Source organism: Polypterus senegalus, chromosome 8 (genome assembly GCF_016835505.1).
Source record: "Polypterus senegalus isolate Bchr_013 chromosome 8, ASM1683550v1, whole genome shotgun sequence".
NCBI lineage: Eukaryota > Metazoa > Chordata > Cladistia > Polypteriformes > Polypteridae > Polypterus > Polypterus senegalus.
In genome coordinates, this window is record NC_053161.1 from 134,179,453 (window position 1) to 134,193,603 (window position 14,151).

Below are 14,151 nucleotides of genomic sequence, written 5' to 3' on the forward strand. Positions count from 1 at the left end.
TTGGACAAAATTTAATTTTAATTTTTCCATTGCCATCATTTGTTAATGTGAAATGTGTAGACGTATGCAGAAGTTGTGCTATGAGTTGCTACTTGTTGGTGAGTAACTTCTATCTAAAACCTTTCTAGAATAGTTAGTTTATTTATTGAGTAGGTTTAGCACTTGAGTGTTGCTTTAATTTTTGACTTCCTTCTGTTCCTGACTTCTCTCTTGATTTGCCCTTGTGTTTTTTGGCATATTATTTATGATTATTTAGGTTCTAAACTTTGCCTGCCCCTCATTACAAGACTCCCTGAGACATCTTCCTAGTCTTCTTGCACCTCATAATAATTTCTTAAGAGATTTTCTCTACACTAGTAAACACCAGATTTCCTAGTGGTTCATGCAAAGATTGGGTTCAAATGTTGGCCTGGCCACAGATTTGATGGAGTTTGCACCTTTTCTGTTTTCTTACACCAATGATTTACTCAATACTTAAATGGTGACTCCCCCATGATTGGAGTGCGTGTAATTCTATTGACTGGCATCCCCATTCAGAGTTAATTTCTACCTTCTATGTAGTGCAGCCATGAAAACAACCCTTTGATTGCATTGGCTGTTTTCAAGTAAATAGAAGAATGGATTTATTAAATCACACATCACCCCTCAGCCCATAAACAGAAGCATAGAAGAAAATATTAACAGTGTGAAAAAATTCCACTGATGAGCTTCAGTTTGACGCGTGTGTGGGCTGCCTACTGGCATTGTGCAGTTTATTTTTACCTGTTTGCTTTTTTCCCCCATAAATGCTAATTACTATTTTTAATCCTTTTCAGAACAGTGTGTGGGCTCTTTGAAGGAAATATGCACAATATGATTCATTTTTAATTTGATCTCTGCTAGAAATGGAGGCAATTCATTTACAGTTTATTAAAAAAAAAGTCTTATGCAATTTTTGAACAGCAGTTTAATACAATTTAGAGAAAGGATGTTGATAAGCTATTTGATAAGCCTTGAATATAAGATTGTAAATTCAGTAATGTATTACATTTGCTTTTTACATTTCCGATTACAACTGAGGAAGATGCAGAATCAGTCACAAGGTAGGAACCCCACCGGATGGGACTGAGGAGAATGTTATACAGATCAGCCTGCGCTCACTTACAACAGCCTGGAGGCTAAAACGTTTCGGTGATAAATGGCACTAGTGCCTGCTTCGTTGTGTCTGTCGATTAATTTTGTAAACCTGTTTGACTTTATTACAGACCCCTATCCCAGGACCAAAAATGGCAAAACAAGAAACTACTCTGGGTGGTAGAATACTGACCTTATAGATATTTTCCAGATTCTACATAAAGCATTACTAGGTCATTGTCTAGCTTAAGAATAGGCTCCCTTGATTCATGCTCTACACAACGTGCTATGTAAGCATTTTAATATAAATATTGTCCATTTTTTTTTCAGTTATGTTTAATTCTGGTTGCAATATCCTATATTAGTCTTGTCACACATGTGTGCATGGGAGGCAGCTAAAGGGCTTGAGTAAGGGCAATTCTGAATCAGACCGGGATATGGCTGAGTGCACTGACTCTTTTTCTCCCTTTCCTGCAGACCATTCATGACAGAATCCACCTGGCTCTCTTGATGTCAATTCTGTGTCTGAGCCTATGGAAGAAGACCTTGCCGGCTCCGGCCCCTTTGATGTCACGTCCGGGCTTGAGCCTATGGCTGAAGACACTTACCAACCCAACCCTTTTGACCTCACTTCCTTTCTTCCACCTTTTCCCTATTCTCTCAGTTCTGTTTTGGACTCAGTTTTCTGCACTTAAGTGCTGTGTAACATTTTTATGATTTTCCAGCCAAGATATCAATTAAACGGGTTGCTGCCCCAAATCTTACTATGACTTGTGATCAAGTTTGTGACAGTCTATATCACAAGAACTACAAGCTCATATGGATTGGCATGATGGCACAATGGTTAGCACTACTGACTTATGGACTCAGCATGGGCATTCACATGTTGTGCTAAATCACTCTCCATTCAGTTTACATGTTCTCTCAATGCTTTTGTTGCATCAAGCCTTCCTCCCATATATGAAAGACATGCTGGTCAGATTAAACAGTGAATCCATAAATACCCCTCTGTAGGTGTTTATGTGAGTAGGCCCTCTAATGAACTGGCACCCTGTCCAGGGCTTGTGCTTGGTGATGCAGAAATAAACTTCAGCCCCCTACCATTCTGAATGGAAATTAAGAAGGTTTGACAATATAATGTAATGTACCATTCATACCGCTTAACTTGTTCGATACTGTATGTAGTATGGGAGAATGTTCAGTAAATAGGTTGACATTTCAGCTTTCAGAGGCATCCTCGAGCATGATTTCTAGTGTGGTGTTTTTTTTTTTTTGTGCAATATTTACAGGGTGCATACTATATTTAGACATAGATTTAACTGCCACACATTGACACATATAAAACTGTTTCAGCTAATGAAAGGAACAAGAGACACTATGTGAGCCACACAGCTAGAACCTTTTGAAATATACACATTTAGAGTCAAGCTAGAAACAAGATTAGAACTGAAGTCCTTGTACAAATCATTGATATAATGAAGACCTTGATGGAAATGTCTAATCTATATATATAAAAGTCAGTGTATGCGTTTGTGTATGTACTGCATGTATCTTCCAGCATCACTTCTGAACGGCTGGAGCGATTTTCATGAAACTTGGTACACATGTTTCTCAATGGTTGACTAATAATACTGTAGGGTGAAATCAGCCACTAACCCACCCCCTTCTAGGTAGGGTGGGGGGGATGATCTCACGGTCTTGTATGCATGTTCTCATCCAGTTGACATTCGGAACGGCCACCAGAGGGGAACTGGAAGTGACTGCCAGCATTCTTTATGTTTGAGCACCACCACTCCCCTGTCGCTTTTGAAATTAAATAGAGTTGGCCGTTTCCGAGAGTCAGCTGGATGATAAAATACATACAAGACCACAAGACAAGCACATTAGTGAGTCTTTATTGTTTGTTAATTTATTTTTAAAGTTGGCAATGCTGGGTATTTCAGCTAGTTATGGATAAAAATAGAGAGAAGAAAAGGTATATATGGAAATGTTGTTTTTATTGAACTACTAGTTGTAAATAATTCTTGCATAAGAACGTAAAAACAGTTGTGACAAGAACAGACCCATCCGCTCAACATATGCTTGTCAGTCCAATTCACTATAACTTTTTGTAAATATGGCCAAGATTTGATAACCCAAAAAGTAAAACTATGAACATTTCTGAGCAGGGATATAGGAGAAGGGTGTATTTCTTAAAAATGTATCAAATGCCTACAGTCTGGTTAATCGGTGTGCCAAGTGCTATTGTGCTAAGTTGATCAAGTGTGTATTTCTGGTGTTTATTCTACAATCACATAGATGATTTCAGCTGTTTTTTTTACTCCATGCCACAATGGCACATTTTCAAGTGACAGTGATGATTGCGTTTTTTGACATCAACAGACTTGTTCATAAAGAGTTTGTTCCTTGTGGACAAAGTGTTAATCAGCAACATTACATTGAACTGTTAAAATAAAAAGAGAACTGGCACGCCTAAAACTGCATTTAGCACCAATGTACCTAAACCCATCGCATTGTCAGTCAGAGTCAGAGACCAAAAACAACGGGGTTGTTGATCTGAACACCTCATAATTACCAAATCTCGCTCCCCTGTGACTTCTTTTTGTTTCCAAAATTAAAACTGAGACTGATGAGAAGAAGATTTGTTACCATGGAAGAAATCTAAGAAAAAATGTAAGAGGCTGTAGATGTGGTAACAAAATATGAGTACAGGAAATGTTAACAGGAATGGGAGAAGCACAGGGACAAGTGTATTGCGTCTAAAGGAGAGTATTTAAGAGGTGACAAAAAGGAACTTGCTAAAGTTTTTTTTTTAACCATTCAGGCATATCAATGGTATGCTATCTAAAGAATACTACTCTATCTGTGCAAAATTTAACCTAAGTTCTCCTGTGCCTTGGTATATGAATTTACTTTAAACTAAGGACAGGACCACACTGCATTAATTCCCCTCATAAGTTTAAACACTTCTATTATGTTACTACTCAATTTCCATTTGATTAAACTGAAATTCATTCAGTCATTTTCTAACCTGCTTAGTCCTGAACAGGATTACCCGGATCTACTGGAGCCTCTCTCAGCTAGCATAGAATGCTAGGCAGGAACAAACACTGGACAGGGCACCAGTCCATCGCAGAGCGAACACACACACACACACACTAGGGCCAATTTAGGATTACCAATTCACCTAACCTGCATGTTTTTGGTCTTTTGGAAGAAACTGAAGCTCCCAGATGAATTAATAAGAAGGCTAATATGATCAGCTAATTAGCTGTGAACCACCCAGTCTCTCTAAGATTGCACAGGTGGTGAACCAGCTGAGGGTAGGGAAGGCTGCAGGGATCTGCTGTATCCGGGTGAACTTCTCCAGGCTGGTGCTAAGGCTGTCCTCCTGGCTTTGCAAGCAATCTTTGCTTCTATTTGGAAGACTGGCGTCATCCCAAATGACTGGCAAACAGGACTTGTCGTCCTTATCTGGAATGGGAAGGGTAATCACCTGGCTTACAGCAACTGCAGGGGGATAACACTGCTCTCAGTGCCAGGTAAGGTCCTTGCCAGGGTTATCCTCAATAGGATCTGTGATCAGCTACTTGCCTACCAGTGACTGGAACAGTCTGGTTTTACAATCCTGAAAATGTTCCTTTCACCATAACCCATTGAATTCAGTGTTTAAGACGATTTTGCAGTCATATCGCTGCAACTTGAATTCCCATTTCTTTTAGTTTGATCACAAGCCCCTTATGTGATACATCATCAAAGGCTTTTTGAAAACGAAACATAATATCATTTGCACCCGTTTCTTCAAATGTTTTCAGTGCTTCCTCATAAAAGGCAAATATGATGTTTGACAATTAATTTATCGGGGTGCTTCACTGTCTGGTTCAAGCTTAGCTGATCGATCATAAAATATGAATGCAATAATGTTTAATCTGCTTTTCTGTAAAAGCTTTTGTTTCTTTATGTTTGGGGATTTTTGGTCATTTAAGCATTGTGATTGTGTTTTCTTTAAAAGATGCCATCTACAATTGGTTCACCGACAAAAGGGAGATAGACATATGCGCCCCGACAAAACCGCGACGGACAAATGAGCGCCGACAAACCCACTAACTGGTTTTTGACAAATGCGAGCCGACAAAATCGGCAAGAGAGGGGGACGCCCTTGCTACAATACTTCCTACATATGCAGGGCGTGATCTTAAAGACTATCTGCGTGCCGTGCTGATGGCATGCCGCGTCTCATAATATTGACTTCTAAAATAAACATTATTATATATGCTTTAAACTAGTAATTCATATTTATTGAAACTTTCGCGATTTTGTCGAGGCGATTTTGTTGGCGTAATTTTGTCGGCGCAATTTTGTTGCCGCAATCTTGTTGGCACGATTTTGACAGCGCGTTTTAATCGCCGCTATTTTGTCGGCGCGCATATGTCTATCGCGCAAATGTCGGGTCACACTACAAATTAATGTCAAAAGATCAGCTAGCAATATTTAAGATAAACTGAAGATTTTCTTATTTGATAGCAGTACAGTCCTATACTCACTTTAATCAAAAGACTTGCATTCTGGGAGTCAGGGTTATTTTTAACATGTATAAAAGGGAAGACTAACCTATGGTTTCTATTCTTCTCCCAGATTAGTTTTTCTCCTGCCATCAGGCAAACAGACAAGTCAGTTAACTTCTAATATTCTGACCCTGCCTCAGCTTTACTTCTCTGTAATTTTGTCCCCAGTAGGGCTAGATTAGTAGTAACATTTTTGACACTGTTTATCTATCTGTCTGAAAAAAAAAATACCAAATGAAACAGCTAACACATAGATTAATTTACAGTGGTTTCAAATTAGGAATCATTTAACAAAATAAACAATTTCTTAGCCAGCTTTGTTCAATATCAAAAGTGAATTGCATGTTTGTCATTCAGATTCTTCTTTGTGTCAACTTTTCACACATATTTGAGTCAATAAAGATTAAATACGTGGGGTGCTTTCCAGTGCACTGCATTATTTACAGTAGTTATTACATAATGGTTTAAGAACAAAAAAAATACCACAGCATTTTTTTCATGAATCTCAGATTAAAAAAATAAATAATTGCCATAACCTGACAGCAGGAAGATGCTTTGCCTCTCAGTTTAAGGTCGCCTAGACAAATAATTTCTCAATGAATCGTAATAACTAGGTTGCTGCAGGGCTGTCACCGCTTTGTTGCTCTGCTTCGTGATTCATTTCTTATTGTTTCATTCTCTTCAAAGGAGCTAATTTAATTTGAAGAGCTTCAGCTGCCAGAGGATGTTCACAGGAAATAGGCTTATGTGGAAACAGAATCAGCTCCAATTTTGGTTAAACTCTTGCATATAGGCAATTTAACATTGCACCTATCAGTAGTATACCTACAGAAGATGGAGAAGTGCTCAAGAGTCTTAAGAGGGCATTAAACTTCACAATGTCATAAACATACTTCCCAGTTGAAAGAGCCAGCTAGCTGTGTTATGTTATTTGTTTTCTCTGTTAAATTCAATATGACCTTTGGTGATCCTGCATGTTGCACACTGTATTTTCTGCCAGGTTCTATTCAAATTATTTTACAGTTCTGTAATAAAGGATTTTTCAGCATTTTGGTGTATTTATGTTATTAAACACAGTCAAACCTTCACGTGGGACATAATGATATATAAAATGAGCAAACATGGTATGATTTAATTAATAACTTTGGAGGGCAAAGTAAAATCTGCCCCGACTTAAAAATAATCTCTTTATTCAATTCAGGGTTAAGCAACACTTTTTAATTATGACATACTTCAAAGTAGCTTCCTTTAACCACTTTTATTTTTATTGTAAATATATTACTATTTTAATAATTATTTTGGTGATGTGCGGTGGGTTGGCACCCTGCCCGGGATTGGTTCCTGCCTTGTGCCCTGTGTTGGCTGGGATTGGCTCCAGCAGACCCCCGTGACCCTGTGTTCGGATTCAGCGGGTTGGAAAATGGATGGATGGATTTTGGTGATGTTTCCGTTTTAGCATTTTGTATACTAATTTTGATCACCATTTTCTATATGTTCAATTGGTGATGGCCATATTAATGTTAGCGAGTACCCGTACGGTCATAACTTAGACCTTCTAATAGCAGTCTGCTTATAAAAGAAGCTGTGAGGCAGCCTTTTGCTTTTACTAGAATACCGGAATACTTTACCAATTGAGATACGCCTGGCAAACACCAGGCAAACACCTAAAAACACACTTTTGTCATTTGTTTTTTTAGAAGCTACATTTCAGTTGTGCTACTATTATACTGTAGATGCATAGAATTAAATTTAAAATAAATTTTAATCTTTTCTTTACTCCACTTTCTTTTCTAGTCTTTCTGTGTTGGCGTATTGCACCACCACCACCCGATTAAAGCAGCTATCTTTTAATGCTCAAATGAAGATGGAACAACCAGTTGTCCACGAGACCCATTGCATTTTTTCTTCTGTGATGAAGCCTCACAACAACTTAACATTTCTGTTGGGTAGAATTCCCACTGGGGGCAGGGTGGTGTTTTTGGCCTTGGCACCCTTGCAAATTTTGTTTATCTCTCCAGCTTAACTGGAGGCTTTATTTTTATTTTTTTTTTTCTGTCCTCCCAGCCACCTGACCCTATCATTGTTCTCATTTTTAGAGACTTAGAATACGATACTATATATAAGAACTCTCCCTATTTACTAATTATGTATATATGAGGTGTGGCAGAAAAGTAATGAGACTGATTTTTTATTTACCAAAGTTTTTATTTTTTTCAAACATCAATGTTATCCCCTTCAAAGTATTTCCCTTGGGCAGCTACACACCGATGGAGACGTTGTTACCACTGTTGGTAGCCGCGCTGGAAGTCTTCAACCGGTATGGTCTTCAGCATGTCCGTTACACTCTTTTGGGTGTTTTCTAAAGTCCTGAAATGACGTCCTTTGAGGACATTTTTCAGTTTAGGAAAAAGGAAAAAGTCACATGGACTGAGGTCAGGTGAATAAGGGGGCTGGGGAACCACAGGAATGCGTTTTTTCGATTGTCCTTCTGCTCAATTGTGAGGTTTTTCGGCACCATTTTGGCACAGACCTTTCGCATGTGCAAATGTTCAGTCAAAATTTGATGAACGGTAAATCTGTTCAAATTTAATTGTTCACTCAACATTCTTAATGTTAAACGACGGTCTGATCTCACAACAGTGTTCACATGTTCGATGTTTTCATTGGTTTTCGAGTTGAAGGCCTCCTGAAAAACTTGAGCTCGGGATAAAGAATGTTCCCCATAGGCCTGTTTTAACTTTTCAAACGTCACACTTGCCGATTCTCCAAGCTTAACACAAAATTTAATGGCACAACGTTGCTCCAAATTCCGCTGTTCCATTTTGCGTGACGCACAACCAAAAACACAACTTCGCTAATAGCAGTCATAAAAATCACGTAGTTAACGGAAGGAGTTGAAACTCGCACTGAGCCATGGGAGGGTACCGATACACGTGCTCTATCAAGGAGAACAGCGCAGCGTTGCCAGATCGCTTGCAGTGTTGCCAGTCTCATTACTTTTCTGCCACACCTCGTATTTATTGTAGCAACGTCCCTGTGAAAGGTTAGAAAATGAAGAAACCCAGCAGAACAATGAGGGAAATGAAGAACAGTTTACTGGTACAGTCAAAAAAAAAAGTACATGAATGTAAAAGGACATCTTTACACTTGAACTATTTACAATTACAGTATCTATGAATCTCTCATTGTTATATCAATCAACGGACTAAAAAAACCTTCCAGTTTCACAACCGTAGCCCACCTCACGTACCCAGCTCAACTCCCTCTCCCTCTCTCTCTCTCTCATCCTACATCTTCTTAGCTGTTCCCCAGACCATCCAGAAATCCTTGTCTCTGTTCCCCGCTTCTCCATTCAGGGTGTCGTCCCTTTTCTTCCCTTTACTGTCAATCAAATCTCTGATGTCATGTCCTTCACTCTGTTATTTGCCTTCCTTGCTCATCAGTCACATTCCCTTTTGGGGTTCAGCCAAGTCAGGACACTACAATATTTTTATGTAAGTTTGCATTGATTTATTTTTGTTATTTATTCATTTTTATTCTTAGGAAACTTAATTTGTTTTTCTTTTCTTGAAATTATTTATTTCACATCTTGTAAAGTATTTTGAACTACATCCTGTGTGTGCTATACAAATAAATTTTGTTGTTGTATGACACTTAAAAACTAGTGATCTAATATGATCAAAGGATATGTGAAGATTCTACAATGAAGGCCTTTGGATGCACGAGGAAAAAGATAAATTGGTTTCATCTACGCCACCTGAGTGAAAGCAGAGCCTTATTTATTTCCACATACAGTATAAATGAGTTTTTTCAAAAGAGTGTAGTACCTAGTTAATCTGAAGCAGGGATTGTTAGAATTTCAGAGGATGAGTGGAAAGCTGCTGTTGATTAAATACACTCTTCTTAAATTTGGTCAAATTCAGCTTCACATTTCTCAGCTCAGAGTATTCAAAATGTATCCAGGTTGAGAACCCAATTGTGGACAATGTCATCGGGCACCTAACTCACTTGGCCAACTATTATGGTAATGTATGATAGCACAGTGTTATCAAATGTGCTTAATTGAGGGTTCATCTATTGCAGCAGCATTTGGGCACAAAACAGAAATCAGCCCTAGACAAGGCACCAGTCCACAATGGGGCCCACACATGCATACACCCTTAGTTGCACTCATAAAGGGGTCAAACAATTAATCTAACCTGCACATCTGTGGGAATTCTGGAGAAAATATGCAGTATCTGAAGGAATACCCATAAAAACTTTGGAAAAAAATGCAAGTTCTGGCAATATCTGGACTAAGAATTCCAACCCAGGATGTATGATGCATGAGATAGCTGCAATACAACATCACATTATTTTACATAGCTGGAAAAAAAGTGAAAAATTTGTTTTGCACTTCATAACACATAATTTACCTGAATATAAGCATATTCAGGACCGGCCAGTACTTGGATGGGAGAACATGTAGTTAAAGCTTGGGTCGCTACTGGAAGAAATGCTAGAGAGGCCAAGAGCGGTGCTTACCCTGTGGTCTGTATGTGGATCTCAAAGCCCCAGTGCAGTGACGGGGACACTGTGCTGTAAAAATGGCAGCATCCTACAGATGAGATGTAAAACTGAGGTCCTGACTCACTGTGGTCATTAAAGTTCCCTGGGCATCCTTCATAAAGTGCAGAGTGTTTCCTGGTGTCCAGGCCAAATTGCCCTCCATGGAAAAGTAATTCAGGTCATTCAGGCCCCCTAATCATCCCCTGTCTCTATTTGGCTGTCTGTCTCATCCCTTAACCAGCTAACAGCTCATGTGTGGTGAGGGTACTGCCATAAAATTGCAGCCATCACATCATCTAGGTGGATGCTGCACATTTTTGGTGGTTGAGGTGGCTCCCCACTCAACGTAAAGCACTTTGAGTAGTGAGAAATTTACTGTTATTATTATTATTAGCCCATCTATCATAACCGAGGGGAAAGCAGATGCCCTCTTTTACTTCAAATTAATAAATAAAAGCAAATTCCCTTTACTAGGAACTACCCAAGATTTGTTTAGATTATTGCAGACATTTATTAATGATGTCTTTGATTAATGAAGTTTAATAAATCTATACTAAATCTTAGGAATTTTATATGATTACTTAATTAATAAATTATTCATTAAATAAAAAATTGTATGTTTTCTTGGAATCAACAATACAATAATACAATAAATGTGTCAAATTTGATTTGATTAAGATGCAGTATTTATGTTCAACTGACTTGTAATTCCCTCATAACATGCAAGTCTCTTTTATTAAGATCACTTTTTCATTAAACAAAATCTGAACAATTAGAGAAAATATAGAGTGATTAACAAGTATAAAGGTAAAGAAATCCAATCCTTCTCACCCTCTTCCAACCTGAGCCAAGGGGTTGTCCACAGAAAATAAGTAGAATTCATACCATGCCATTAGAATAAAAAAGATCAGAAATGACGAAAAACTGTATCACGGAAAAGTTACAAGCCAGAAAATAAACAATTGAGCTGATATAGTCTTTATTTTAATAAATTTTCTAGATGCCCCATTAATCCAAGACACAGACAATTTAAGATTAATTAAATTGAAAAAGGAAAAGACTAATTGTCTATAATAACAAGCTCAATGGCGAGAAGCAAGAAGTAGTTTGCTTACCACGGCACTAAGACAGAACAATTTAAGTGTCAGAGTTAAAAGGGAGCATAGAGAGGTCTAAGAGAAGGAAGAATTGAAATAAACATTTAAGGAAAGAAGAGAAAATAATGTGTGACATTCTGAGACCGAAAAGAAAAAACAGAACATGCCAGGTATACCAAGCGGGCATAAATGGTGGCGTGGATCAAGGGAAGTCCATCACATGGTGTCTACCGAGGGTGGGATAGAGTCCATAAAGAACTCTGAATTGAATTCTGGAGCAGAATCTAACATTAGAAAATACAGAGTAATAAAACCTTGGTTGACCAATGTCATGGCGAGTTGTTGAGTTTGATTTGGTAGTTAGGTCAATACAGAACCCATTCACAAATACATCCATGCTTAGCCAATTTTGGAATAAGCAGTTCACCTCAACAGCACATCTTTCTGGATGCAAGGGGAGCTCTGGAGTACCCAATGCAAAATTCACACAGCCATTGGTACAAGCAAACTACACATAAGCAATTGCATTACTGAAAGTGGACACTAGACTCAAACTGTAAAAATCAACATCAATCGATTAGTTAAAAAATAGGGTATCGATGGTATTCAGTTAAACAGACCTCAATTGACAAGCAGTGACAGACCGTTACGTGGTTGGCAGTTCTCACCATTTCTGACATGACCTTATCTTGTCTTAGCTTTGCTGTGACATATACAAAGTTTATACTGAAAAATGCAGCCATATCCATTAATGAAGTAGAACAAGATGAATTTTATTGAACTTGGGCTTTATTCAGTGCTCAGCATTACATCCTTCAGAGGTATTTAGCAGCAGATTTACAGGTAAGTGAGTATTGAATTAATTTTATAATGCAATATGCCGACTGCAATGCCCAAATCAGGAGTGCTAAGGTGATGGTGCTCCCACACTGTTTGTCTTCCAACTTGATCAGTTCACTTGATTGATTTGTTATGAGGTAACATCTGTTCATTCATTCACTCATTCATTTAGATCTACTCTGTCCTTTTTAGGGGAAATCCTTCATGTGCAAAACATGAAATGATCCTAGATGGCAAAACATTTGTGCACAACCACTCATTTGTGTCATGCCAGTTTAGAGTCACTGCTATAATTGATCTCTATGTCATTAGATTGCAGATCAAAAACTGGAAATAAAACCCACATGAATATAATGGGAATGAACAAACTCTATACAGGTAGTAAATACAGCAAAAAGTGAAAAAAAAAAATCCATCAAAAGCTTGCTTTTTCCAGTATAATATAACAGGAAGATGAACCTATTCTAGAAGCATTGATTTCTATGTGGGAACACATCCAAACTCACTCATAACTGCAAATGTTAACAGTCAACCTAACCTCCATTTCTGTGACAGGTAGAAGGACACTGAAAAACATAAATTAAGCCTATGTGGTGATGGGAAGAACATGACAGCAGCTCATAAATAATGAGCATGGCAAAAATGAAACCAAGATGCCTTTTGTTATTTGGCAACCCTCACAAGCAGTCATTTCAAATTTAAATCTACATTGAAAGTCCAAAGAAGGGATTACATATTTTACTAGAAACAGATTTGACATAACATTCTCGACCAAATCCAATTTACAGGACCTGTTGGGTGTAAGGCAGGAATCAGCCTTGAATGATATGCCAGTTTGTTGCAGGGCTCTCACAAAAGCAACCACATAAGGCCAGTTTGGACTAATTTGGGGATGTGAGTATGGAGGAACGAGCAAAGTCCCGAGAGGAAAACCCACACAGTCATGTAGATAATGTGCAAACTCCACACAGACAATGAATAGGAATGGAATTCCGAGTACTGCATCACCCTGCCGCGCCACTACACATAAATTAAAATAAATTATTTTCAACTTTCATAATTAATTTTTTCTCTTTTAATTACCTTAGAGTAAATAGTCAAAGCTACAGACTGGTCTGAGCAGATTAATTAGCAGGAAAGTACATTAATAAATAAAGCAGATGATTTCAAAACATTATCACCGGTATGGTATTTAATTATTAGAATGCACAGAATGGGATTCGTTTTTGACTTCCACCCTACCAAACTGATGTTACAAAATAATTTCCAAGAAATTTAAGCATGTATGTGTAAACAGTCTGTAAAAGCATCTGCTTGTAGGTAGCACTTAACTAGTTGCCATGGAAACTATGCTAAAAACTGGTCGGAGTGAGAAAGCTAAAAAATTCAGCTTTTTAATCAACCTGCTGTCAAGAATAACATATTGGATGCTACCAGCACCATTTACTATGGTAATGTATCATTTAATTGCATTTACTAGTAACATTAAAGCACAATTAAATTGTTAGTGCAGAAATCTTTGCTTTCGTTTCCAACATTTGTCCATTATGAGACTGTGCTGCACAATAAGATGGAAGCAAATCTAAGATGTTTCGTTCCCCCCCGCCACAAAGGGGTACATGTTAAGTGATTACCCATATGAGTAAGTGTACGTGGGTGTTTGTTTGCCCTGTGATGCACTGGGAGCTAAGCTGTGCCTGTGACTCTGAAGTGCATTAAATGGGTTATAGAATTGAAAGAAAATAGTTTTTTTATGGGGGTTTTCTTATTCCTAAGCTGCAATAATATAAGTTACACTAAATGGGTTCAGCATTTAGATAAACAACCAATTTGAGCATTTAATCAGTGCTAGAGCTGAATCTTCTCACCTTATTTCTTCCTACACAGTTGAAGAGTTAGGCAATAATAAGTAGCATAACTAATTCAGATTTATTCATTGACAAATCCCACACCACATCCCAACCAAGACTGTTTATAAGCAGGTGAGC